General features: G+C 49.0%; 2 long non-coding RNA genes across 3 annotated transcripts in view; one reads left to right on the plus strand and one right to left on the minus strand.

Annotated features, from left to right (window-relative positions):
• Positions 1-27,141, plus strand: part of LOC138750274 (uncharacterized) — a 143,201-nt gene that overhangs the window by 73,371 nt on the left and 42,689 nt on the right. The gene's annotated exons all lie outside the window — the stretch shown is intronic.
• On the minus strand, positions 18,232-24,185 carry LOC138750276 (uncharacterized). The gene is made up of 4 exons (XR_011349223.1): positions 24,056-24,185; positions 22,769-22,955; positions 22,050-22,130; positions 18,232-18,709 (listed from the first exon to the last, which is right to left on the minus strand). It is a non-coding gene; the product is annotated as an uncharacterized lncRNA (long non-coding RNA).

Here is a 27,141-nt window from a genome sequence, read left to right on the forward strand (position 1 = left end):
CATGGTAAATTCTGAAATATATGATAGTGACCCTGCTGTCTTGCCGACCATGGATCCGTTATTTTGCTGAAGGCAAAAACGAGCGTCTGGTGGTCTATGAACACAGTGAAATGCCGACCCTCCAAAACAAATCAGAAGCGCCATGTGGCTTGATACAATGCACGATATTTCATCTCCAATGGCCAAAGATGTCAGGAAAAGAACATGAGGAGTTGGCAATGGCCATCGACGTACTACTCAAGAACCACACCCAGGGCCGTACTCGAGGCATCAGGACTAAATGTCAAGGAAGTGTCGGGGTTAGGATGGGGGAGCATTGCTGCGTTGATTAAAGCATCTTTGGCATTGCAAACTCAACCTCTGCCTCTGTTCTCCAGGGATCATCCCTGTGCTTTGTGGTGAGGATCGGAAACCATGGTCGAAGAATGTCAGCAGCTGCTGGAATGAATCGGTGAAGAAGTTTATCATGCCCAAGAATTTCTGCAGGCCCTGAACCGTGGTAGGTGTTGGAAAAGCACAGACTGCCTCTACCTTGATGGTTAAGGGAAATACACCATTGACCATGATCTTGTGTCCCAGGAAGTCGATGGTGGACTTGCCAAATTGTTATTTGCTATGGTTGATGGAATTCCTGCAGCCATTGGAACAGACAGCCTAAATGCAGTTGGTTATATCCTGTTCAGTTTGACTGGCTTTGAGGACGTCATCCAAGTAGATGGAAGTGAACTCTGCCCAAAGCATCTATAAGATGCTAGAAAGTTTGAGTGGCATTCTTCAGCCCAAATGGTATCTTTAAGAAATTCAAAAAGCCCGAAAGGGGTAACAATGTCATCCTTATAGACCAGGATCTGACTGTATCCCTTGACAAGATCAACTTTGGAGAAAACATGGAAAATGTGCAGATGGGCAGAGAAATGTTGCATATGAGGGAGAGGGTATCTGTTGGGTGTAGTTAATGAGCCTACAGTAATTGCCGCAGGGTCTCAATCCATCTGTTTTTTTGGGTACCGTGTGGAACGGTGATGCCCAAGGACTGTTGAAGCACTGAATGATGCCTAATATCTCCCTTGCAGTAAACTCTGCCCTTGACTGCCGCAGTGAATCAGTTGGAAGATGATGAGCCCTGGCGTAAATCGGCAGGTCTGATGTGTCTATGTAATGGGACACACCTTGGTCTGTTTTGGAGGTGTTGAAATTAGGAGATAATGGTTGGAAATTCATTGAGCAGGACAGCATACGCATCTTTGTGCGGGGTATGCATCCCGAGGTAGGAAATTCTCCCTTTGCTGCATACCAGTGGGTATGTTTTCAAAGTGGTGGAATGACCAATTTCCTCCACTTCACGTCTACTGGCAAATCATGGGACCTTAAAAAATTTGCACCCAAAATGACCTGTGCAACGGAAGACAATACACAATTCCGACGGAATGTCACACCTCCTTTCCCAATCGTGACCCGTCCTTTGCTAAAGCAGGGAATTGTAGCCCCATTTGCTGCTTGAAGAGCCAAGTGTTGTTATTTATGTGTTTTTTTCAAAATAGGTTGGCAGGATATTTGTACTTACCAGTGTCGTCTTGAAGATACAATAGGCCAGTCGGTACTTGTGCCAGATGCCGAGGCCCCAACTGGCAGCCGTTCTTTTCATTTCCTGCCTTTTTCCTAATAGATAAATGGCGGGACACATCTATGTGCTTTTTTCCCCATTGGCGATGGTAAAAACACCATTTTCACCGCCTGTCAGTGCACTCATCCTTCTTTAACTGAACAGCAGGTAGAGGAGGCTTGTAGGACACGGTAGATGGATCTACTGATCAAAGCGGCTGTTTGTGAGCAGATGATTGCATTGCAGTATGATCGGGCCTGTCAGCCTCCCACGCTACATCATGGGGATGGCAGAAATCCATGTTAACGATTGGTATTGCGACACGACCTGGGAGTTTGGACAGGAATAGAGTCTCAAAAAGTAAACAATGAGAATGGCCATCTGCTAATACGAGCATCTCATTCATTAGATCAGATGCATCCCTGTCACCCAGGCCCTCCATATTTAAAAGCTCATGTCTAGTCAATTCCAGGAGAAATAGGCAGAACCTGGTTTAACTGCAGCCGTGGTGGCAGCTGCTGCAGTCGTTGTGTCCATGATCACTGGAGATTCAAGCTTCGGCTGAATCTTGCATTCGGGGGTCACCATTTCTGGCGGCAACTTCGGTACAGCTACTAAAGTCATATACATACCCATGTTAGTCAACACAAGACTGCTTTATTCAAACTTTACAGACTTCTTTTATATACCACATTACTTGTCAGGGAAGATATTACAGCGGTGCTCAGGCAAGAGACTGGAGGTCTCATCGAGGGAGGCAGTGTGGGTAAAACTAAAAAATAAGAAGGGTGAGGTTACTATTATAGGGGTACATTATAGTCTGGGAAATGGGAAGGGAGAATTAGAAGAGCAAATGTGCAAGGAATTAGCTGAGATCTGCAGTAGGAATAGGGTGGTGTTGTTTGGGGATTTCAATTTTCCTAACATCGATTGGGAAACACAGTCAGTGAGAGGGCAGGATGGCTTAGAGTTTATACAATGTGTTCAGGACTGGTTTTTGCAGCAGTATGTGGAGATGCCCACTACAGGGGGGGGCAATGTTCGATCTGTGGTTAGGGAATGAAATGGGATGGTTAACTGGGTAAGCAAATATGCAGATGATATGAAAATAGGGGGAGTGGTGGATGGTGAGGAAGGTTTTCTTAGATTACAGGATTTGGTTTGTTTGGAAAAGTGGACTGAAAGATGGCAGAAGGAATTTAATGTCGACAAGTGTGAGGTGCTGCATTCCAGAAAAAATAACCAAACTAAGACATATGCAGTTAAGGGGAGGGCATCGAGGAATGCAGAGGAACAGAGGGATCTTGGAGTTACGGTACAGAGTTCCTTGAAGGTGGATTGCCAGGTAGACAGGGTGGTTATGGCATATATCATAGCATAAAGTACAGCTGGAAAATGATGCTGCGACTGTTGAAGGCATTGGTGAGGCCAGGTTTGGAGTATTGTGTTCAGTTCTGGACTCATTTGTCAAAGGAAGGATATAGATAGATGGAGAGAGTGCAGAGAAGATTTACAAAAATGTTTCTTGGCTTACAACAGCTAGAATCCAGAGAAAGATAAAGGAGGGCTCATCGAGGGAGGCAGTGTGGGTAAAATGAAAAAATAAGAAGGATGAGGGTATATTATAGGCTGCCAAATGAGACATGGTGAGACATTATTAAGAGTTTGCTATCGATCCATGGAACCAGCAGGTTTAAATTAAGCCCTGTGAATGTCCTGTACCTACCCGTAGAAGACACCACAGATCAACGTGCTGTTCCTCGGCATGCAGCACCGTGCACGTGTGGTCCATTAAATGGGTGAGTGCCCAGTGGTCTGTTTTATGGTACTGCGCGACGTCGGAGAACTGCGTCACCGACGGTTCACAACGTGGGCTGTGTGCCCGCTTGGCCCTCTACATATATTTATTTAGTTTATTCATTTGGTCATTACGTGCTGCATATTGTGTGCTTTTGTGCAGGCACCATGGTAGTTTTGTCGGGTTGTAGATGTACGACCCAGTGCATCACTCCATGGATTCACAGAATATAACAGCACCGATACAGGCCCTTCAGCTTTTCTAGTCTGTGCCAAACTCTTATTCTGCCTTGTCCCACTGACCAGCAACCAGTCCATCACCCTCCATCTCCCTCGTATCCCTGAACTTGTCCAAACTCTTCATTGCTAACATTGAGCTCACATTTCCTCATGCAGCTGGCAGCTTGTTCCACTTTCCCACCACCTTGTGTGGAGAAGCTCCCCCTCATGTTTCCACTAAACTTTTCCCCTTTCATCCTTCGCCCATGTATTAAGGACTTTTCCAAGAGCCAAAGTCTCAAGAAAACAACCTCTATCCTCAAGGACCCTCACCACCCAGACCAGGCGTACTTCACACTGTGATCACCAGGGAAACAGGTCCAGGAGCATGAAGACGAACACCCAATGGTACAAACACAGCTTCTCCCCCTCTGCCATCAGATTTTTGAATGGACAAGGAACCACAGTCACTCCCTCACTTACTCTTCATTTTGCACAAATGGATTTCTTTTTTTAAAATGTAATTTAGATCAATATTTGCACCTGTATTGTTGCCACAATATGACAAATTTTCTGACATGTTCATCACAATAAATTTTTAATTCTGAACACTGCGCGTACATCAGAAAACAATCATAGCTCAAAAAACATTTCAAAAGATGAATTAACTATTTCCATGCACCCTCCCCTTTTATGTCTATTTTTCTAAATCCACTCCATGATCGAGACTTCTCCACTTAAACCCAACCCACATTTCTTCTCCCATTCAAAGTACTCAGTAATACACCAAGAAAGTAAAATACAATCTCAATGCTGGAAATACTCAGCAGGTCATCTACTGGAAAAATAATCGGAGTTAAAACCTTCAGGTCGATAACCTTTCACTGGGATTCAGAAAGATGATCAAACAAACCTGATTCTCTTTGCTGAGAAAAAGAAGAGGGGAAATAACAAACTGAATACGTGGGATGAAAAGCCCAAGCTGCAGAAATGGTAGTGGTGCTGGATGAGTGGAGTCGACTCATTGATCACCACATCTGTCTGGATGGAGGGGTAAAGGATAAACAAGACAAACATGATGCCGTCACTGTGAGGAACAATACCACAGCTGCAGAGAATCTGAAATGAAGGAATGGTGAAAATACTTGTTTTTGGATCAATGTGACAAAATTTGACCTGACAAAAGAAAACAAAATTGTTTTGCCCTGCCAGTACTCTCTAGATCAGGGGTGTCAAACTCAAATTCACAGAAGGCCAAAATTAAAAACTTGGACTAAGTCGAGGGCCGAACTAAATATTTATTGAAAATTTTCAACAACATCTGTATGTTTTCTCTTCTTTCAACATATGTAATGCTGTGTCCATTTTGGCCTGCATCAGGACTCAGCATTTCCTGCTCACTCCTCAGGCTCGAGGCCTCTATTCACCCTCGACCCATCATCTCTCTACCTGACCAGTCCTTTACCCAACCTCTACTCACCCCTCACTCCACTCGCTCTGCCTCTACCTACCCCATCCTATACATGCCCCTCTACTGCCTCTCCCCTCAACCTGTTCCTCCCTCTACCCGTCTCTCACCCTCTAATCACCCCTCCCCTACTCGCCCTGCCCCTTCCCTTTTACCTCTTCCCTATCCACCCCTCCTTCTACTCATCCCTCCCTCTAACTGCCCCTCGCACCACCATAACTTCCCCTGCCCATTACTACTCACCTACACCCTCTGCCTACCCCTGCTTACCCACCCACTCAGGCCCAGTGCGCTGCCGATCAGCTTTTGCCGACAGCCACCATCTCTCTCTTCATGTGCAGGGCCAAACCAGCTGTCCCTGGGGTCCGCGCGGGTGCAAGCGCTGAAGGCCGTGGCGACTGGGAGAAGTGCGCTTGTGCTGTGGAAGTGTTGTCCGGTGCCAGTCGCGCGGGGCTCGCGCTTCCCAGGGGCCATACGCAGCCTGCCATGCCCGTCGCGCCGACAGGATATCACAGGCGCTCGCCAATCCGCCGCACCGCTCGACAGGTGGGAGAAGTGACTGGTTGTGCGGGGAGCGTTCCAACCGGCTTGCTGGCTGATGACATCGACAGACTTCTCGTGTTACAATTTCTCGTGTTACAATGGGGAAGGATGTGCAATGAAGGGGGAGGATGGTGGGGGTGACATTACCAAAAAACAGCATCGGTGGGCCACCTCTAATACATTTTTGAAATGATCTTGCGGACCAAATATAATTATATCGCGGGCCACATTTGGCCCGCTTGCCAGAGTTTGACATGTGTGCTCTAGATCAAGGGCACAATAAAATAGTCCAGAAGCCAACATTATGAAATTGAACAGAGAAGTTATACCAATCGGCAGCAAGAGATAAAACACAGTTACATGATTCCATGAAAGTGGTGTCACAGGACGACAGGGTTCTAAAGACAGCTTTTGTCATCTTGGCCTTCATTAATTAACATATTGAAAATAGGAATTGGGAAGTTATGGTGAGGTTGGATAAGATGATGGTCAGGCCAAATTTGGAGTATTGTGTGGAGTTCTGGTCACCTAGCTACAGGGAGAGTATTAGTAAGATTGAAAGAGTGCAGAGAACATTTACTAGGATGCTGCCAGGTCTTCAGGAGTTGAGCTACAGGGAAAGGTTGAACAGGTTGGGACTTTATTCCTTGGAGTGTTGAAAAATGAGTAAGAGATTGCTTAAAGTGGAATATGAATGGGAATAAAGGCTGAGAAAGACTGCAGTGGACCCAATTGTGAAGGAAATATTTTGCCTGAGAAAAATTGTCACTGGCCCATTTCCTCTGGAGTTATGAAACCACGCACAGAACAAGTCAATGAGGTACACTTAAAACAGTGGTTTTCAAACTTTCTTTCCACTCACCTCCCACTTTAAGTAATCCCTTACTAACAGAGCACTTCTGGCATAAGGATTAAGTAGAATATGATCCGGGGGGTGGGGGTGGGGTGGAGGAGGAGTTTGAAAATCACTGCTCTAGATGAAAAGGTTTCTGCATCTCAGTTTTAAACAGACATCCTTTTATTCTGAGGTTGTTCCCACTGATCCTAAACTCTCCCACGACTGGCAACATCCTCTCTATCCAGCCCTTTCACTATTCATCAGATTTCAATGAGGTCCTGTCTCATTGTTCTAAACTCGGGCGAGTCCAGGCCCAGAACCATCAAATGCTCCTCAAACATTATTCCTCTCATCACCAGGATCATTCTTGTAAACCACCTGTGGGCCATCACATCCTCTCTTAGAAATGGGGCCTAAAATTGCTCACAACACTTATTAGATCAGGACAACCAGAAGGTGGTCACGGGAGGGGAAGCCAGCTGCAGGACTGCCTCGAGTCCCTGGATTGGATCGTGTTCAAGAACTCACCTGCGAAACTGAATCATAGCGAACTTTATCAAATCAGCTGTGGACAAGGGTGTCCCCACCAAGTTGTTCAGGGAGTTTTCTCAACCAGAAATCCTGGATGAACAACAATATCCAGAAATTGCTGAGAGCCAAATCACAGTTTGGAGATACAGATACACAAGGAGCCAATACGAACCATGGAAAGCCATCTCGCAGGTAGTGGAGATTCAGCATGAGAATGGAAACAACAAAGGATACCCATCAGCTGTGACAGGGGCCTAAATGATATAAAGTGCTGCAAAAACAAATCTGGTGCAGTGGGAGATGGCAAAGCCTCACTCCACATGAACTCAATGCCTTCTACACCTGATATGACCACTAGTACAGGGAAGAACCATCGCAAATGCCCCCTCCCCCCCTACATCTCTTGATGATCTGCTGCTATCAGGAACCGAAGATGACAACATGGGCTGCCTTCAGGAGAGTGAATCAAAGGAAAGGATCAAGCCTGGATGGAGAACCCAGCAGAGGACTGATAACCTGTGTTGACCAACTGGCCATGGATATCTTCAACATCTCACTCCGACAGGGAGTGGCACCCACCTGTTTCAAATAGGCATCAAACATACCAGTTCCAAAGAGTGGGGTAATCTGCCTAAATGATGATTGACGAGTGACACTCACATCCAGTGATAGGGTGGATTGAGGGGCTGGTGTTGAAGTACATCATCTCCTGTCCAAAGGGCGACATGGATCAATTCCAATTTGGTTAATGCAGTACCAGACCTATGGCAGATGCCATCTTCACTGGCTCTGCCAAAACCCTGAAACACCCAGATGACAAAGGTGAATCCATCAGAATGCTCTTTATTGACTAGAGTCTGGCATTCCATACCATCCTCCCATCAAAGCTGATGAGGAAACTCCAAAGTCCTGGGTCGCCACAACATACTGTGCAATTGGATCCAGAATTTCTTCACCTCCAGTCCCCAATTAGTGTGGATTTGCAAGAACCACTCTTCCAAAATCTCCATTCGCTCCCAAACACCAGAGGGTTGCATATTTCACCCCTGCTCTACTCGCTTTACATCTGCAGCTGCATGGCTTGGTATGACGACACCATCTACAAATTCACTGACGATAGCACAGTCATGAGCTGCATGAGGAGGGCAACGAGTCAGCATTCAGGAGGGAGATTGAAAGCAGGGTTCAATCATGGACCAACAACAACCTCGCACTCAATGCCACCAAAACCAAGGAGATGATTGTCGACTGTAGGAAGAAAAAAAGATTGACACTGCCTGAATTGGAATGGTTTTGGTTTTGATACACACACACACACACACACACACACACACACACACACACACACAAACACACACACACACACATATTTGTGCAGAGTGGAGTTAGAGTGAAGTAAAAAGTGTTGTTATTAATCTTTACCAATCAAAATTAATGTTTGAAGATGCCATTGTCTTGGTAAATTATCATGGACCGATTTGTGCGAATATTAATCTTTAAAGTTACAATAGTTTATATATATTATCAAGTTATTTTGTGGGTTGGATTCAGGGTCACACACACAATCCTTTGAGATGCCAGAAGGAAAGCCATGTACGGAGATGAAACATCTGCTCATTTTGCATCTGAAACCGAAAGAGGAAAACCTTCATGACGGTCCTTGAGATACTGGAGTGTTTGCTTTATTAAAAACGGAAGAATTTGTGTCATCAGGAAAGACTGCTGATCAAATCGAGAGACCATGTGTTGATTATCTGTGTTCTTAAAATTGAAACTAAGTCAATAGAGTGCTGAGAGATGGCAGCTGTTCGAATAAGCAAGTTCTTGATTCAAGGCTGGAGTTCATTGGCTCACGATTCATACTTTTGAAGAGGCTGAATGGACTTCAAAGGCAGAAATAACGGCACGTGTCATGGGATGAGCCATTCTGGAGAAACATTACAAATGAGAGGCAGAAGATGTTGTCCATGCTGTGGGGAAGAGAGGATTGAAGATACAGTCATCAGAGAAGGTACAGTTACATCGTCTTCTCCTTTCACCAGGAGTAACAAGTGGATTTTGAAGGAGGAAGACCATTTCTAACCGTCTCTTTGAGATCAAGAGAGCAGCCTCGTTGAGACCATGGAAATGGCCACTTTTGATGAATAAAGCCAAAGTAATCTTGCATTTGCAACATAACCAATTTTAAATGGAGACTTAGTTCAGCCCTTGACTGAGTTGATGAAATCTTGATGGCAGAAAATAGCCACTCCACTGTCTCTTTGAAAAGAGAACAGATTCATCATGTGGAACAGATTCTGAAACCTCCCTGCAAGAGAGGAAAATAATCTCTCGCAGAGTAAGTTTCAGAGCAATGATTTTTCATCCAAGAAATTCAGACGAGTTTGAAAGAGGACCGATGACGAGGTTCTGAAATCCTTCAGTTGCTTTTCCACAATTTAAAGAAATTGACATGGTGTCAAACGACTCAAATCCAGATACAACCCTTCACAAATTGAGCTCTTCCAGCTCCATTGGGTTCAACCAGCGAAAGATGAGGGGGTAAAGCCACAGGGTTAGAGAGAGTCAGCAGGTCAAACAGACATAGAGCAAAGAGAAAGAGACATCAAACACATTATGGGTTTGTCCCTTCATCAAGGAAAGATGAGGAAGAGAAGGTCAGAAATGGGACCATTAAATTGTGGGGGTGGAGGGCAGGAGGAAGCCAACACACACAGAGAGGGGACGGGCACTCCCCTCCTCCCCCTCCCCCTCCCCCCCCTCCTCCCCCTCCCCCTCCCCCCCCTCCTCCCCCTCCCCCTCCCCCCCCTCCTCCCCCTCCCCGACCCCCCCCTCCTCCCCCTCCCCCTCCCCCTCCCCCCCCTCCTCCCCCTCCCCCCCCCCTCCTCCCCCTCCCCCCCCTCCTCCCCCTCCCCCTCCCCCCCTCCTCCCCCTCCCCCTCCCCCCCTCCTCCCCCTCCCCCTCCCCCCCCTCCTCCCCCTCCCCCTCCCCCCCCTCCTCCCCCTCCCCCTCCCCCCCCCTCCTCCCCCTCCCCCTCCCCCCCTCCCCCTCCCCCTCCTCCCCCCCCTCCCCCTCCCCCCCCCTCCCCCCCTCCCCCCCGCCCCCCCCGCCCCCCTCCTCCCCCCCGCCCCCCATCCCGCCCCCCTCCTCCCCCCATCCCGCCCCCCTCCTCCCCCCTCCTCCCCCCCCTGCCCCCCTCCTCCCCCCCTGCCCCCCTCCTCCCCCCCCGCCCCCCTCCCCCCTCCTCCCCCCCTGCCCCCTCCTCCCCCCCACCGCCCCCCTCCTCCCCCCCGCCCCCCTCCTCCCCCCCCGCCCCCCTCCTCCCCTCCCGCCCCCCTCCTCCCCCCTCCTCCCCCCCTGCCCCCCTCCTCCCCCCCTGCCCCCCTCCTCCCCCCCCGCCCCCCTCCCCCCTCCTCCCCCCCCTGCCCCCTCCTCCCCCCCACCGCCCCCTCCTCCCCCCCCCGCCCCCCTCCTCCCCCCCCACCGCCCCCCTCCTCCCCCCCGCCACCCCCCTCCTCCCCCCCCTGCCCCCCTCCTCCCCCCCCTGCCCCCCTCCTCCCCCCTGCCCCCTCCTCCCCCCCTGCCCCCCTCCTCCCCCCCCTGCCCCCCTCCTCCCCCCCCTGCCCCCCTCCTCCCCCCCCTGCCCCCCTCCTCCCCTCCCCTCCCCTCCCCTCCCCTCCCCTCCCCTCCTTGCCCAGCCTCCCCCTCGCCCTCCAACTCCCCCTTCACCCTCCCCCTTACCCCTGCCTGGCCCCGCCCCCTCCCCTCCTTGACCTGCCCCGCCCCCTCCGGGCTCCAGCCCCTCCCATCCCCCTCCCCTCTGCGCCCCCTGCACCGACGCCTCGGCTCCACCCAAACACCTCGCCGGTACCGGCCACTCCCGGGTGGGTCCCGGCGGGCTGCGGGTCGCCCGCTTTCCCTGGACCGCGCGGCTGAGGAAGGTCCTGGCGCTGCCGCCAACTTCTTCCCTTTCGGCCCGCGGCGATGGACCCTGAGCAGACGACGCCGCCGCCAATGTCCCGCCTCCTCACTGCAAGAGCCAATCAGCCCGCGAACCCGCCCATCAATCCAACCCGACTTCAGCGTCCAATCCAATAGCGACCTCACCGAATCAACCCATTGGCTCGCGCAACTGAAGCAACCAATCAGCGAGCGAGCGAACACACAGGTGAACCCAATCAGCATCGCAAGACAGAAAACAAAGGCAGTGGAAGGAGCAGGAGACCTTTCGGCCCTTCCACTTACAACTAACCCAATAACTCAATCAAATCCTTGGGAAACACAGGATCACTTTGTCTTGGCTCCAGGATTCCTCTGATCTCAAGAAATACATTGTACCCCAACTGCAAGCGAGACTATTTATTATCAAACTTTCCTTTATATTTATTACCGCTTCCAATTTAATGGAGGACACAAGTGGTTGTGTCAGCCAGCTGGACTGCCTGGGGGAACCTCATGGAGCAGGCAATCTTGGTGAGAAGGTAACTCGTCCCGCGGGAGGCCAGTAGTGACCCTACAATGTCATTGTAGATGTGGCTGAACCTATGTGGTGCTGGCTCGAATGTCTGGCATGGTGCCTTCACGTATGTCTGCATTTTGGTCATCTGGCAGAGTGTGCAGGCCTTGGCCCACTGACAACCTGTTTCTGGAGGCTCAGCAAGACCAACCGATTGACCACCATTTTGACAGTACTGATGGCCGGGTGCGTCAGATTGTGCACCTCATCATAAAACTGCCATCTCAATGCTGTCGGCACGATGAGATGGGGTTTGCCATTGAAATGTCGCAGAGGACCGTCTACTTACCAGGATCGATGTTAACATCGTCTAGCCTGAGCCTGGACATTGCTGTCTTGCTTGCAAGGATCTCAGGGTCATCCTGCTGTCCCCTGCCGAGGGCTAAGTAGTCTATTCACTGGGACAGGGCCTGGACAGACTTGATTGCGGGGATGGGGCAATGCGTCACCCACGATGTGTTGAATGTCTGTAGTGAACTCAGACTCATATGAGAGGAGTCGCTGCTGCTTGGCCGACCACAGGTCTAACACTTTATGGAAGGCAAAAAATAATGACTTCTGGTCCACGAAGACACTGAATTGTCTACCTTCCAAAAATACCTTAAGTGCCTGACTGCCAGGTACAGCACCAATTGTTCTCAGTCAAAGACGCTGTATTTGAGTTCAGGTGGCCAGAGGTGTCTGCTAAAGAAGGACAGGGGCTGCCATTCCCCTTTGATGAATTGCTCCAGTGCATCCCCTACTGCTGTGCAGGAAGCATCTACTGTGAGAGTGGTGGGTGTCTCTGGCCTGGCGTGTACCACAAGGGTTGTGTTGGCCAGTGCGTCCTTGGCCTTCTGGACGCCTCCAAATCCTATTGTCCCAGGTAATGTCTTTACCTTTCTCCGCATGATGAGGGCCACGGGGAGGCGTGGCAAGATGGCGTAAGGATCAGACGTGCCTTCCAGTCCTCTCCTGACTCTATCTTAATGTTTTGTCTAGAAATGCCCGTTAAAATTCTTTAAAAGTTTAGATAACTTCAGTGCTGTTAATTTAACTTATGATGGTAAAATTGGTGGAAAAGAGCAAAAAAAAACGACAACAGATTATCAAAAAACTACATTTTCCAAAAGTTCAAGTTTTGGAGCCTACCTACAGGAAAGACATCGAGACTCAGCCTGAAATGGATCCCAGGAGAAAGGTACAGCTTTCGGATGTTGAGTTCAATATTACATCGGTAGAGCCCTCTAAAGAGGATGCCAAACAGCCTTTAGAACAAAGAGTTACTCAGGTTCGCACATGTGCAGTAGCATCTGACGGCAATGTTATGAATGAACCACTTGTAGTAACATCAGTTGAAGTACCGGCTGGGGAAAGGCATTTGTCAACTGTAGCGGTGGCACTGCAAACTGCACCTTTTGAGATAAAAGAACCTATACAACTTGATGGACTGGAGAAAACCCCGGCCAGCGTCCTCCAGTCATTGCTGGAGAGGCTGTGGCAGGGGTTTCCACACGCAGCTATACTACAAGGAAGGCAACCAGAATGAAGGAAGCAAAAGAAGACCCTTTGGTTATGCAGAAGAAGCAGGAATCTGTTGAGCCAGAATCTCTTCCAATTGAAAAGATTCTTGTGAATCTTGAATCTAAATGATCTCATACAATGCAGGGATTATCCAAGATTATGACTGAACTTGGTACTAGGTTTAATACTCTGTGGTGAAAATACATTCTCAACAGATGGCTGAGTTTGGAGCTTTTAAGCTTGAAGTGAGAGATAAATTTAATTCGTGTGAAGAAGATATATACGAAATACGAGATCATGTTTCAGATGTGACCAAAATGGTCAAAGACTTACAAACTCAAAATAAAGATTTGGTGAAAAAGATTGATTATTTGGAAAACCAATCCAGACGGAACAATATAAAGATTATTGGTTTGCCGGAAGGAATGGAGGGACCAGACCCAAGAAAATTTTTTACTGAATGGATTCCGCAGGTGCTGGGTCAAGAACATTTCCCGGAAGGTATAATACTGGAACGTGCTCACAGAGCCTTGCGTAGAAGACCTATTTCAGGTCAAAGTCCAAGACCTGTTTTGGTTCGTTGCTTGAATTATTACGACAGAGAAATAATTTTACGAGTGGCTATTAGAAATGCACAACAGAGAAAATCACCCTTGATGATTCAAAATAATCGAGTTTTCTTCTATGCAGATTTGAGTCAAGAAGTTATGTTCCAATGACGGGAATTCAATTCTGCTAAAGAGTTGTTGTGGAAGAAAGGTTATAAGGCAACCTTTAGATATCCAGCTGTTTTGAAGGTTTTTCAAGATGGTTGCCAACCAAAGTTCTTTGATTCTCCAAAGGAAGCTATAGCATTTGCTCAAGAGCTGCCAATTACTCGGTTTCAACAGAGACGTAGTCGCCGCGATCTCTAAGGAGACAAGAGATGGAAGAAAAGAGCCGTGCTCCAAGAAGGAATGGTTGTAATGGTGACTCGGCAGTTGGAGCTGATTAAAAGAAGAGTTGTTCTTTTTTTTTAATTTTTTTTAAAAAAAGGAATATTAAATAATGATGATGTTAGTTTAAGATGAAGTGAGAGTTGGGGGAGAGAACTGGATGGGCACTATTTCCTGAAAGTCATCTGCTACGTGTGAGTTATCTCACACCCATTTTTTTTGGGAGTTACCGAATTGCGTGGTTTAGACGGGAGGGGGTATTTTTAACCTCCTACCTGTTATTTTTCCTTTTTTTGTATTATTAGATTAAAGAGTTAAGGGTTTTCTTTTGTGTTTATAAAAAAAAGCATAAGAAAGTATTTGATTGTTTAAAAAACTAAAAATTCATGTGGTTTTTTTTGTAAAGTTTATTCAGTAGATCAGGAATATTTGAAATTTAAATGTGAATGGGATGGATAAGTTTTTTTTAAATATTTTTTCTTTAAGGTGAAAGGAGTGGTAATTCTGGTGCATATTATTTTGCTATTTTAGTTATAGAACGAAGGGAATAATGGTGAAAGTTATAAATTGAATTGTACAATTCTTAATGAGGCTTGAATTTTGTTTGTGGCTTATGCTCTATTTGTTGAAGATATAGATTTCGTTGTAGATGTATTTTTATTATTTGGATATCTGAATTTTAACGTAATGATTGGGGATATTTAAATGTGGTATTGGAGCTTTTATTGGGTAATTATTCAAGGTTAAAAGGGAAAAATGGTGGAAGAGTACCAAATTTGAATTGTACAATGTTTAATGAGGTTGGAATTTTGTTTTAAGATGGCAGTTTATGTGACTAATATGATGTTAGATGTGAAGTTAGTTGATATTTGGTGAAGGTTTATCTCTATAGAGAAAGTTTTATTTTTCATCTTTTTTTTTCTCATGCTACAATTTTTTTTAAAGAATTGATTATTGTTTAAGAATTTTTGATAGACAATGTTACTAATTTTACTAATTTTTTATATTAAGTTTGTTAATTATATGTTTCATCTTAACTCTGTTAAATATATGCATTTAAGTTTGATTTAAATATGTTTTTTAAGTCTGATATCTTAGTATTAATTACTTTTCTTTTTGTTAGTATTTTAATCGGTTATGTTTTTGGTTTTTTTTGTAAGTGGGTTTTTTTCTCACATATATTATTAACTTTATTAATTCTTCACTCTTTATATTGGGGGGAAGGGGGGGTTGGACTAATTTGAGTTGGGTTATTAATGTGTAATAATTATTGGGGAGGGTATACTTTATTTAGATTACTGATACTGTATTGTAATTTTATTATTTTGTTCTTAATTTTTTAAATGTAATTCTATATGTTATTCATGTTATAAAATCTTAAATAAAGTTTAAAAACAAAAAAATGATGTCGGCCACTACCGGTATGAATCGGTGATAAAAATTAATCGTACCAGTGAATTCTTGCAGCCCCTTCATTATGTGGGGTTTGAGGAAGCACTTAACAAACTCTACCTTTTCAAGCAGGGTTTAGTTCCGTGCCTGTTGATTTGACCCCCAAGGAAGTGGAACGTTTCCAACCTGAACTAGCACTTAGCAAGGTCTATATAGTAAGTCCAAATTCCCGCAGCCAGGCGCACAGTCACATTAGATGGTCTCTGTTTAGCTTCATTGCCACCACTTTGACATATTGTGGTTACTGCCACCCTCTGCTGTTGGAGAATATCCTCCTTGGTCTCAGCCCCTCAATGTAACTAAGAACCCCTAAAATGCCCCTAATGTTTTGGCCTTCATCACTACTCCTGGCAAGGCATTCTTGACACCCACAACTCTGGGTAAAAGAAAATACCCCTGATATCTCCCCTAAATCTTCCTCCCTTTGCTTTAGACAGATGTCTTCTAGTGTTTGCTACTCCCATCTGGGTTTCAGGCAAACTGAAGGGCATCTTTCACTGTGTTTCTGGTTTTCCAGCAGTTCTGGATGTCTGTCTCTGGATGCTCTGCTCCGTGGACCACCCCGCAGTATCCCATCTAGTCCTAGAGTCTCTGTGTCAGACATTCTCTGCTGACCACTGCCTGATGGCTTTGTGGTCAAATGTGATTGTCTATGAATCCGTTCCCAGGAAGGTAAAGGGGCAAAGTCTTGCTGACTGGAACATTGTGCAGCACCAGGGCCAGGCCAATCTTTCGCAACACCTAAGCCAGGTAGAACATCAGCACATAGCAGCATTTGGTGCCCTTGCACTTTGGTTGCAAGCACAGCCACACACAATTATGGCCATGCTGGTTACACCCTTGTCCCCATTGATTGACGATGTACACGGTCCTTCTCCAGACTCTATCCATTTTGGACCCCCACATGAATAGGAAATTTGTTTTGGGAATTGACAGGGTGGTGGTGTGGGGATGGGCCAAACCTGGCCCACGTGTAGCAGGACCAAAAGTTCCTTGCACATTGCACCTGATAATCAGGTTTTACCCAAATGACAGAGATGGGTATCTCTGTGGTTCTCCGTGTCTCCTGGACCTGGGGGTCTTTGTACTGCTCCCCATCTCCTTAAGTTGGTGCTTTGTTCTCCACCACCCCCACAAGAAATCCAAGACCCCTGGATGGAGGGCAGAGGCGCAGAGAGATCAGTGAGAACACGGGTAGTTTCAACAGGGTGGGGTCCATCCAGGCGCCTGATAACAGGAGGAACCAAGTGGGAAGTAGGATGCAGGGCATTCGAGAGCAGGACATTGCGAGAGAGTGGATTCCTCGAACTCTTGAGGGGAGAAGGCGCTGGTCGATCCAGCGGTTTAGGTGGGGCAGGGTATAGACATGGCAGCTGACTGGAATTGTCAGCGGGTTACTGAGACCTGGGAAAGGAGGGGAAGGAGGGTGCAGTAGTGTTCTGAGAGTGCTGAGGGAGAGGCAACATGGGTGCCACCTCAAGGCAATGGTCCACTGATTGATTGCAGGGATGGGCTCTGTAAATAGACTCATAGATATCCAGCACAGAGCATCTTTGTCGCCCTGCCATCAGGAAGGAGATATGGAGGAATAACAGCAGAGCAGCCAGGGAGGGAAATAGCTTCTTCCCACAGTCCGTGCGATTGACAAGGCAACATGAGCTGGATGGGAGCTAAGAATGAAAAGGGTGAGAGGAATATGGACTGATTACAACAGCTCAGCTAGCCAGAGAGAGGGGCTGAAGGGCCTGTTTCTGTTTTGTCTATCTGGACCAGCTTTTGAGTTCAAGCTTTAAAAAACCCAATCATTTTTAAATTTAATATCAACGGTACAGAATGAATCAAGAGACAAGATGTCTGTCCAGCAGCAAGCGTCGAAGGCACTTCCTGAAACGGAGGCTCTGAAACCACAGGGAGGTTCTGGACGGAAAGAGGCCCAGCTTCTTCTGGAAGGAGGAGAGGAGAGGCAGGGGAAATGCGGGGGAAGGGAAGGGGAGGGGACGGGCTAGGGATGCCGTCCACCGTTCACCTCCCCTTTCCTCTACCCCGTTCCCCTCCCCTTTCCACTGCCCGTTCCCCTCCCACATCCCCTCCCCCTTCCCGTCTCCAGTTCCCGTCCCCCACTCGCCTCCCCCATTCCCCTCCCCCTTCCCTTCCTCCTACTCCTAACCCTAACCCCTAACAAAATCCTAAACCTAACCTTAACACTACCGATACCCACTACCACCACTCCACGTCCCCTAACTCTACCGCCACCCCGTCCACTAAACCTAACTTTATTCCTACGCCTATGCCGCCCCCTAACCCCAACCCTAATGCTACCCACCATCCCCTAACCCCAAACCTCACTCCTCCTCTACCCCCCTGCTCCTACCCCCTTCCCCTATACCTAACACAAGCCCACTTCCCCGAACTATAGACCTAACCATAAACCAAGATATAGCCCGACCCCATGTCTCCTAACACTAACCCTAACTCTACCCAACTTCCCCAACCCTAAACTAAACCCTATCCCTATCCCTTACAACCTACCCCCTTCCCCTAACCCTACCTCCTACCCCTTCCCCATACCCGCACCCCCTACAACTACCCCCTTCCCCTAACCATACCTCCTACACCTTCCCCATACCCACACCCCCTACAACTACCCCCTACCCTATCCCTTACAACCTACCCCCTTCCCCTAACCCTACCTCCTACCCCTTCCCCATACCCGCACCCCCTACCACTATCCCTACCCTATCCCTAACAACCTACCCACTTCCCCTAACCCTACCTTCTACCCCTTCCCCATCCCCGCACCCCCTACCACTACCCCCTACCCTACCCCTTACCACAACCCCTACCCTTACCCCCTTCCACTACCCCCTTTCTCCTACCCCCTTCCCCTCCTTCCCCTAGGTTAGGGGTAGGAAGGGGAAAGGGAAGGGGGAGGGGAAGGGGAGGAGGAGAAAGGGAGGGGAAGGGGGAGGGTTAGGGGAGGGGATGGGGAGGGGAAGGGGAGGGGGAAAGGGGAAGGAAAGGGCGGAGGGGAAGGGGGAGGTGAAGAGTGGAGGGCTGGGGTTAGGGCATAGTTGTGAGGGCAGGAGAAGGGGAAGGTGAGCGGGAGGGGGTTGGGATGGAGGAGGGGTAGAGGAGAAGAGGGGAAGTGGGTGAAGGGACATGGAAGAGGCAGGGAATGGGGTTGGCAGGGCCAGAGGGATACGACGGGGAGGGGTTCAGGCCATCATGATGTTGTCCGTCCTCTGTTCAGCTGGGATGCGAGGTTCTCTGGACTCGTGTCTTGTCTCTGAGATCACTCCTTCTCCTGGGAAGAGAAATACGAGTGATAGAGATACTGTCTCTGAGGCCTGATCACAATGACTTTGGAGGGTCCCAACTCTTTCCCCATCATCCCCCCTACCCCTGAACACTGGAGCCTTTCCCCTTCCTCTGCTTTACCTGAGGAAGTCTGTTTTGGCGAAAACCACGATCTCTCTCTGCAGAGCTCAGAGCAACGTGTGTCCATCATGCAACACCCTGGTTCTCCACGATATGGCAGCAAGATGTTAGACAATCATGGATGGATCAGTCGAGACCATTCAGCTGATCCATCTGAACCTACCCCACAACAATGTTACCCACCCCTCCCTCACACCAGTACTCTCCATTTTTCTTGAATTCCTGTCCATATTAAAATCCTTTTCATGCCTTTTTTGGACCAGCCTCCGCTACTACCCCGACAATGCATTCCAGCCACCCACTACATTCTGTGTGAATTAAATGTACCCCTCACGTCTTGCCTAAATTTCCCTCAGCTCACCTTATTTAGACGTCCTCTGGTATTCTCGCCCCAGGAATGCACACAATATTCCAAGTGTGGTCTGACGAGAATTTTATACATCTGCAACGATACCTCTCGGTTTTTGAACTCAATCCCCTGACTCCTGGAGGCCAGCACACAATACACCATCTTAAACTCCCTCTCAATTTGCACAGCAACTTTGAGCGATTTATGGCGCAGGATCTAAATATATCTCAGTCCTGCACACTGTTCATAATCCTGCCATTAACCAAGTGCTCTGCCCACACATTCTTGTAATCCGCATTCAATGAAGATATTGGTCTATATGAAGCTACTTTTAATGGGTCTCCAACCTTCTTTGGAATAACTGTTATTCGTGCCCTTGAAAATTACTCTGGAAATAAACCTGGACCAGTTGCTTATTTAAGTACATCTGATTTACAGGATTGAACTCCATCTGTCACTTCTCTGCAAACTGGATGACCTATGACAACCTTCTACACTGTCTACAACATCTCTACCTCTGTGTCATCCCCTGACGTACCCACCCTTCCACTCCCATCATCATTCATAAAAATCACAAAGAGCAGGGGTCCCAGAGCAGATCCCTTTGGAGCGCCACTAGTCATTGTTCCATCTACTACTACCCTCTGTTTTCTGCAGACAAGCCAATTCTGAATCCACACAGCCAAGGCTCCATGGATCCCATGCCTCCGGACATTCTGAATGAGGCCACCGTGGGGACCTTGTCAAGCACCTTACTAAAATCCTCGTGCAGCACATACAGACCTTGACCTTCATCTATTTCCTTTGACACCTCCTCGAAAAACTCAATTTGACTCGTGAAGCAGGACCTGCTCCTCACAAAACTATCCATGAGTTTGCCCAGCATGTTTGGGCATTGCCCTCGGCCCCAGAATCTGCAGACTTCCTGGCAAGTTCCTCCCTTACCCCTTCCCAGAGCTTCCGCATCCATTAGAACATCAAGCATTGCTGCCCAGTACAGGCCCTTTGGCCCATAAAGGCTGTACTGACCTTTGTAAATGTTCTCCACAACCTTTACCTGTACCACACCCATAGGAACATAGGAAGTGGGAACAGGAGTAGGACAAAAATGGCCTATCGAGCCTGCTCCGCCATTCAATACGATCATGGCTGATCTAATTTATGACCTAACTCGACCTACCCTGCCTTCTCGCCATATCCCCAAATTCCTCTATCATGTAGAAATTCTGTTCCCTCACATCCACATGCTCGTCTCAGAGACTTTTATATGTACCTATTCTCCCAACCGCTACCACTTTCTCCGGTGACGCATTCAAAGCTCTCACAATTCTCTGCATAAAAAAAATCTCCCCTCACCTGAAGCGGATGCTCTCTGAGATTTGCACCTGACACTTTAGGAAAGGTTTCTGGCTGTTCATTCCATCTAAGCCCCCCACAATCTTATTTAGAATAAGTTATTAAGCTGTGGAAGGGGCAAGTTGGGAGAGGGAGGAGGGGAGAGAGCTGGTGGGGGAAGGGTGAGAGCTGGTGGGGAGGGGACAAGGCCGTGTTGGGGAGAGGGATCAGTACCGCGTTGAGGTGGTGAACGGACAGACATGGGTGGATCTACCTGCCGAAATAAAGGAGCAATAAGAAGGCCATCTCGGGATCTACCAGCATCTTCTGGGGCTTGATGTCTCAATGGAAAACCCCCTGAGGATGGAAGTAGGCCATGCTCTGCTACAGCTGGTACATGAACATCTGGCAACACAACGATATAACATGAACCACTCTGCCTCCACACTTGCCAGGTCTATATCCTGAGGGTAAGGGGAGGTGGGTGAAGGGCCCCTCCCTGCCAATCAACATCCATCCTCATCATCCTCTCCACCCCTCTCCCCTCACTACCCTTTCTCTCCTCACCAATACCCATTGAGACCCTCATGCACCCTTCATCGATATCCAGTCCCCAGCGAGACTCAGCCAGTAAACTCCTTCATATCCTCCAACCCCACCATCCAAGCTTGCCCCAGTGGACAACTTGACCACCCAGACCCACAACCACCTTGATGTAGATCATGGGAATGGGCTGCTTGGCCTTGTTGAAGTGCTGGGCCATGCAGTGAACCGTCTCGGGAACATAGTCCAGACCCAGATTCAAATAAACCTCCTCTTTCTCTTGGACACAATACAAACATATCAGCTGGATTTACCCTACAACACCCAGTGCCTCTCCCAACTGGAGTGCCAGCCCCTCCTGCTCTCTGTAGGCCTGATGCCCCCACTGCTCAACACAACATGGCATGAATCAGCGAGCAGAGCGTCAACAGGCCGTAGTGGACCCGTCCGCTGCCCCATCATTCGGCTTCTGGTGAGACTGCACAAAATGTGCAGCTCTGACCGCCCTCCCTCGTGAGGCAAGGATTCACCGGGAGAGAAAAACCATTGACGTTTCGAGATGAGAAATGTTTGCAGCCGGGTGTTGGCTGGGGTCGAACATGTGGAGGTTGAGTTGTTGGGACGATTCAGAGCAGGCGTTGATTTGGAAGGGCACCAAAAGGTTCTGGGGAAGTGAGTTATGTGGGAAAATACATTCGTGAAATGAATTGGGGAAACAGACTGGAGGGGCTGAGTGGCCGAATTTGGCGACCTTGTCTTGTGGTCTTGGCTGTTCCTGTCTGGAGTTGAAATGGCAAGAGGTCATGAGTTAATGGGTGAGGAGCAGGGCAGCCAGCGTCAAGGAGTCGGCACTGGTCAGAGGGGCAGGATGGAGGCAACAGAGAGACTGCAGGGAGACAGATCGATTGAAGGAATGGGGAAGGTAGCAGCAAATGATATGCATCAGAGTGAGGGTGGGGTGGGTGCAGGTGGATCTTACCTTGACTACAGAGGAGTAGAAGTTGAGAAGAGGGACGATGATGGTGTGATCCAACTTTCGCACGATCTGCAGTTTGCGGTTCTATGGCGAGAGAGGAACATCAGCAAGGCTGGGCGATGGGTCGGGGACCTGAGGGGCGACTTGTCCAAGTTGAGGGGGGAGGCGGGGAGGATATTCGTCAAGAGGTCAGAGGTGGGGAACTCCAAGGGAGGCCGAAGTGGGGGACTTTTCGAGAGTCAGTCGTGTCGCTGGAGTGGGGACTCGTCAGGGGGTTCAATGAAGTATCATTTCAGTTTTTATGATTGTTTTCCCAGCTTCTACTAAACAATTAATTTGCAGAAAATCTCTGATATTTGCCAGGTGTGTGTGTGTGTGTGTGTGTGTGTGTGTGTGTGTGTGTGTGTGTGTGTGTGTGTGTGTGTGTGTGTGTGTGTGTGTGTGTGTGTGTGTGTGTGTGTGTGTGTGTGTTTGTGTGTGTGTGTGTGGGGAGGGTGGGTGCTGTTGTGGGTTTGTGTGACTTTCTCTGTTTCCAAACCCCATGGCCTCTGTCAGATGCTCCTCTTTCCACCCACCCTTCAAAAATGTGTTTGGGGTGTTTGTCAATTGGGTGTAATGGTGTGAAACGGGCTCATGTGTCGCAAAGGCCTGTGAACGTGCTGTAGGCCCTAAAGTTAAATATCAGGGTTTTTCATTTCCACACAACTGCTCCTCCCCCTCACCTTGAATCTCTCGTCCTGCAAGATCTTCTTGATGGCAATCAGCTCTCCGGAGTCCACCAGCCTTGCCTGGTACACCACACCGAAAGATCCATTGTCGATGATTTTATCATCTGTGCAGGACACCACCTTGGGGACGTTGGGTCCATGACACGGTGTGGCCACCTCTGTTGTGACCTTATTGCCATGTCTTCTGGGGCAGAAGCAGCAGCATTTACACACCCAGAGGGTACACAACAGGTCATTTATCCCAACCCAGCCTTGCTGTCCAAGTTAGTCTCTACCCCTCCCTCTAACTCCCTTCCAAGGGTCACCTAAATGTCAGAATTAATCCTCTGGTGGTTCGTTCCAGCCTCTCAGTAGAAATATTGCCACCCCAGGTCCCTCTTTGATCACTCTCCTCAGACTGAGGCCAGTTCTGCAGCCGTTCACTTTGTTTACAACCCTCCCTCCATGGGAGCACGTCCCGGGGAGATGAAGCACTCTGAACCCCACCACGGGTTTAGCAGAAGCCCTCCACATTCCCAGAAGCTCAGCAACACCGTGATCTTCCATGATGCAAGCGAGACCTCGTCGCATGAGGGAGCAGGTGGTGCGGAGAGAGCCCCACGCTTCACCACTCAACTCTGCTGGGTCCGCCGCAGCAGAAACACTTTCTAGCACCTTCATCCAGGTCCACTGGGGGAAAGAATCCTATCCCGGTTGGGGGGGTGTGGGGGTGTATGCAAGGGTGGAAGGGATCTTGTAACCCGGGGGGGGGGTGGGTGGAGGAGCGGTCGTGTCTCTCAGTGGACAGATCCCATTCCAGGTGGAGGGGGAGCTCTGTCCTATTTCTGTTGAAAGGTCTACTTTCCATCCCCTCGCAACTTCTCTTCTCCCTCAGACACCTCACACTCTCCCCTGCCCCGATTCCTCTACCACACTCTCATCCACCACCCAACACCACCCCCATGGTTTTCCCCAGTGCCTTCCGTCCCCTCGCACCCCATCTCCCCAGCTCAACCCTATGTCCCCTACCTCTGATCCAATCTCCCTTGACATTAGCCTGTGGTGCAACCCCATTCCTTGGTTCTCCCCTCCACTCCTACAGACCCCATCCCTGTATTCCCTCACATGCCATTGTTCTCCCCTCCCCAGTCCCCTCCAGCTGCCTCATAAAGTGCCCTGCACACAGGATGGGGAGAGGGGATTAAATGCAGCCTCCATTCTCTCCGCGCACACTGGGTGAAGGATGGTGCCAGAGGAGGCTCTGTCCCAGTCGGGGAGCCTGTAACAGGCTCTTTATCTCACCCATGGGTGCAGTGTGCATTTAAACACAACCCTGTTGATCAGAGGGTCCCTGGGATGAGACTGCGTCCTCCTCCGACATGGGGGCCAGAATCCCCTTCCAGGAGAGGCATCTTTCTCTTGTTGCTGTGCCATGACACGACTCAGCTATGGCTGCCCCATGCAGTGACATCATCACCCCCTCTGTGTCATCATCTCCCCCCTCTGTGACACCTCCCCTCTCTGTGACACCACTAGTGTAATGGGCAGGGACATCCAACCATTTAAATCCTCCTCAATTTCCCCAAGCAAGGGGAGAATAATTCAGCTGGTCTAAATTACTCGTTGTTATCTATTCTAACTCCTAGATATTTGATCCCATTTTGCCGCCACATTTGTTGACTATTTTCTTGACATTGGCTCGAATCCCCCTTCCTAAGTGACATGATTTTGCACATATCCCAAAAGAACTTATACCCAGAGATCTCCCCATAGTCCTCCAGGGTGGAGCACAACTTGGGCAATGAGTGTGTTGGGTCTGTCAGATATATCAGAACAACTTCTGCAAATAAATTGATTTCATGCTCTTCCTGGCCTGTTCTGAAACCTTTAATGCCTGAATCCTGGCAAATGGCCTCAGCTAATCGCTCCATGGCCAGGACAAACTCACTCACTGGGGGAGTGGGGAGGAGTCAGACCTTGATTGGCATGCCTGTTGGCTACCTCTGTCCCTCTCATCTCGACATCAGTGGCTCAGGTTGGGGGAGTCTGCGCTGCCTCCTGCAGTGCACAGCAGCGCTGCTGGACCACCTTTATCTCCTTATTTTCCTGGGCCCTCTCCAAATCTTTCCTTTCTATGATCTCACATTGGTTTCTCAGGAGAAACACTGGCAGCCAAAAGGCACCCTCTGATTCCCCTTACATTTTGGGAACCCCGACTTCTTGAAGTGGGACAACACGTGGTGACCTATTTTCTCAAGATGTGGATCCAGGAGCTTGGACCAGTCTACCAGTTTGCCGTGGTCCGCCAGCATGCTTGCCAAGCTCCCCAACCCTGCACTCTCGTCAGTCCACCCGCAGATCTTGTTCTCCCTGCTGCACTCGATTTCCTGCTCCGATTCCAAAGCATCTCCACTGCAGCTGTGTTCAGTCGGAACTCGAAGGACCCTGCTCACTGCACCAATTATTATGTGTGTGAAACTGATTCGAGGGTTCCCAAGGGTGGCGAATTTGAACACAGTTGTCTTTTATTGACACATGTAGTGAAGTCGCATGAGGAGTAAAAGACACACACAGACACAAACTCGCCGGATTAATTGATACACTTGCAACCACTCGTGGATAGAAGACTTGACAATCAACTTGTCACATACGATACCTTGAACAGGTCATTCATTCACTCATTGATCTTGGATGCCTCTGGGTGGTAGGGGATATGCAGGTGGCCCCAAATACTTGGCATCACCACCCATTGCTGGTTGGACGTTACCCGATAGGGCATTCCACATATGGAGCACGCTAAAATGGTGCTTGGTTGGCCCGCTGGCAGGACATCCGAGTATGTGCTGACCATCGTGAGAACATATCACTTTTTATTTTGACAGGGGAGAGGCCTGATATGTTCAATTTATCAGACTTGGCCAGCTCCCGAACCCCAGCGAATGTGGCCCTTGGTTTTAATTGCTGACAAATAGGGCATTTGGCCATCACAGTTCTTGCAACATTATGAGACCCCCAGATCCTCTGTCCATCATAGTGCCCCCATATGCCCACATTTATGATGCACCAATGCTGCCAAGGCTCCGGGGTCACTCTGCTTGGGGAAAATGGTGGCAGAGCATATTTGAGCAGCTCAGTCCACAGTGGCATCGCGTCAGCTTCAGTAGTTTTCCTGGAGGTGTGACCATCAACGTGGTGGACCCTGACTATTCTTTTGTTGTTCCATCTCTCAGAAGATCTGCCAGTGCTGTTGTCCTCAGAGCAGGCAGCCATGGATCTGCCTCCCTGTCTCCTGCCGCCAACCCATCCACACTGACGTGTTGTTTGGCACAGCCCAGAAATCCTGTGGCACTAATTGGAAAAGAGGCTCCTGGGCCCGCCTGGTTGTCCCTTTTCGTATCAGTGCCACAGCTGCCAGCTTGGACAGTTGGCTCTCCCCTCCACCACACCCTCTTGTGTCAGTACTTTATCTGTGGTGGGCTGGAGCGCTCCCACCTTACACCGCTGTTTTTCGCACCTCCACCAGCCAGAGCCGTCAGTAAACCAAGCTTTTTCCTGCTGTCCAGCATCGAGGGTGTTGAACGGTTTGCCCCAGACCATGGTGCCAAGCTCTTCTCAGGGTCATTCAGGTGCGAGGCTGTCACTTTCGGGCAGGACATGATCTGTTCTTGCAAATGGCTCAGTCCTTCGGACCTGGCCTCTGTGCGGTCTGCGATGTACCATTTCTTTGGTCCGCTGTGAGTGGCATCCGCAGATTTAACCCATCACATGTTGGGGAGGTGTGGCTGGAGTGTAACTGTCTCTGCTTCCATCTGGTTCTCTGTGGTGAGCAGGCGAGCATCTGACACTCAGATGGGGAGTCGCGGGATGCAGCTTCCAGGAGGGAATTGAACCAGAAGCTGTGTGGGACTCGGTGGCCTTGCCTCTTTTGCTCAAGGCTCCACTAGGCAATTGTCTTCATGGCAGAGACAAGTCATTCGAAGGGTCTTCCAGTTTTGAGGGGTTGGTGGGTGCTTGTGGTCAGTGGCAGTGGTGTTCAACAGCGTGTTTTGCCATTTAAGAAGCCATTTGTTGTTCAGGTCATCAATGAAGCGGAGAGTTTTTTTTTCTGGGCAACATTGTACAGTAGATGGAGGGGCAGGGAGAGATGGGGAATATGTTGGCACCAGTAACCCAAAAGACCCACAAAACCTTGTGCCTCAACTTGTTGGTGGGCACCGCAATGAGGATTTTGCTTTGAGCAACCATTGATATTTCTCTGCTGCCTGGATGCTCAGGAAAAGGACTGTTGGACTAGGACCCTGGACCTTTTCCAGGTGGTGCCGCCCTGGTGCCAGTGTCTGGGGTGTTGCTGTTGGTGTCCAAGACATCCTAAAGTGGGCCAGAGGTTG

This window comes from Narcine bancroftii, unplaced genomic scaffold, assembly GCF_036971445.1.
Source record: "Narcine bancroftii isolate sNarBan1 unplaced genomic scaffold, sNarBan1.hap1 Scaffold_111, whole genome shotgun sequence".
NCBI lineage: Eukaryota > Metazoa > Chordata > Chondrichthyes > Torpediniformes > Narcinidae > Narcine > Narcine bancroftii.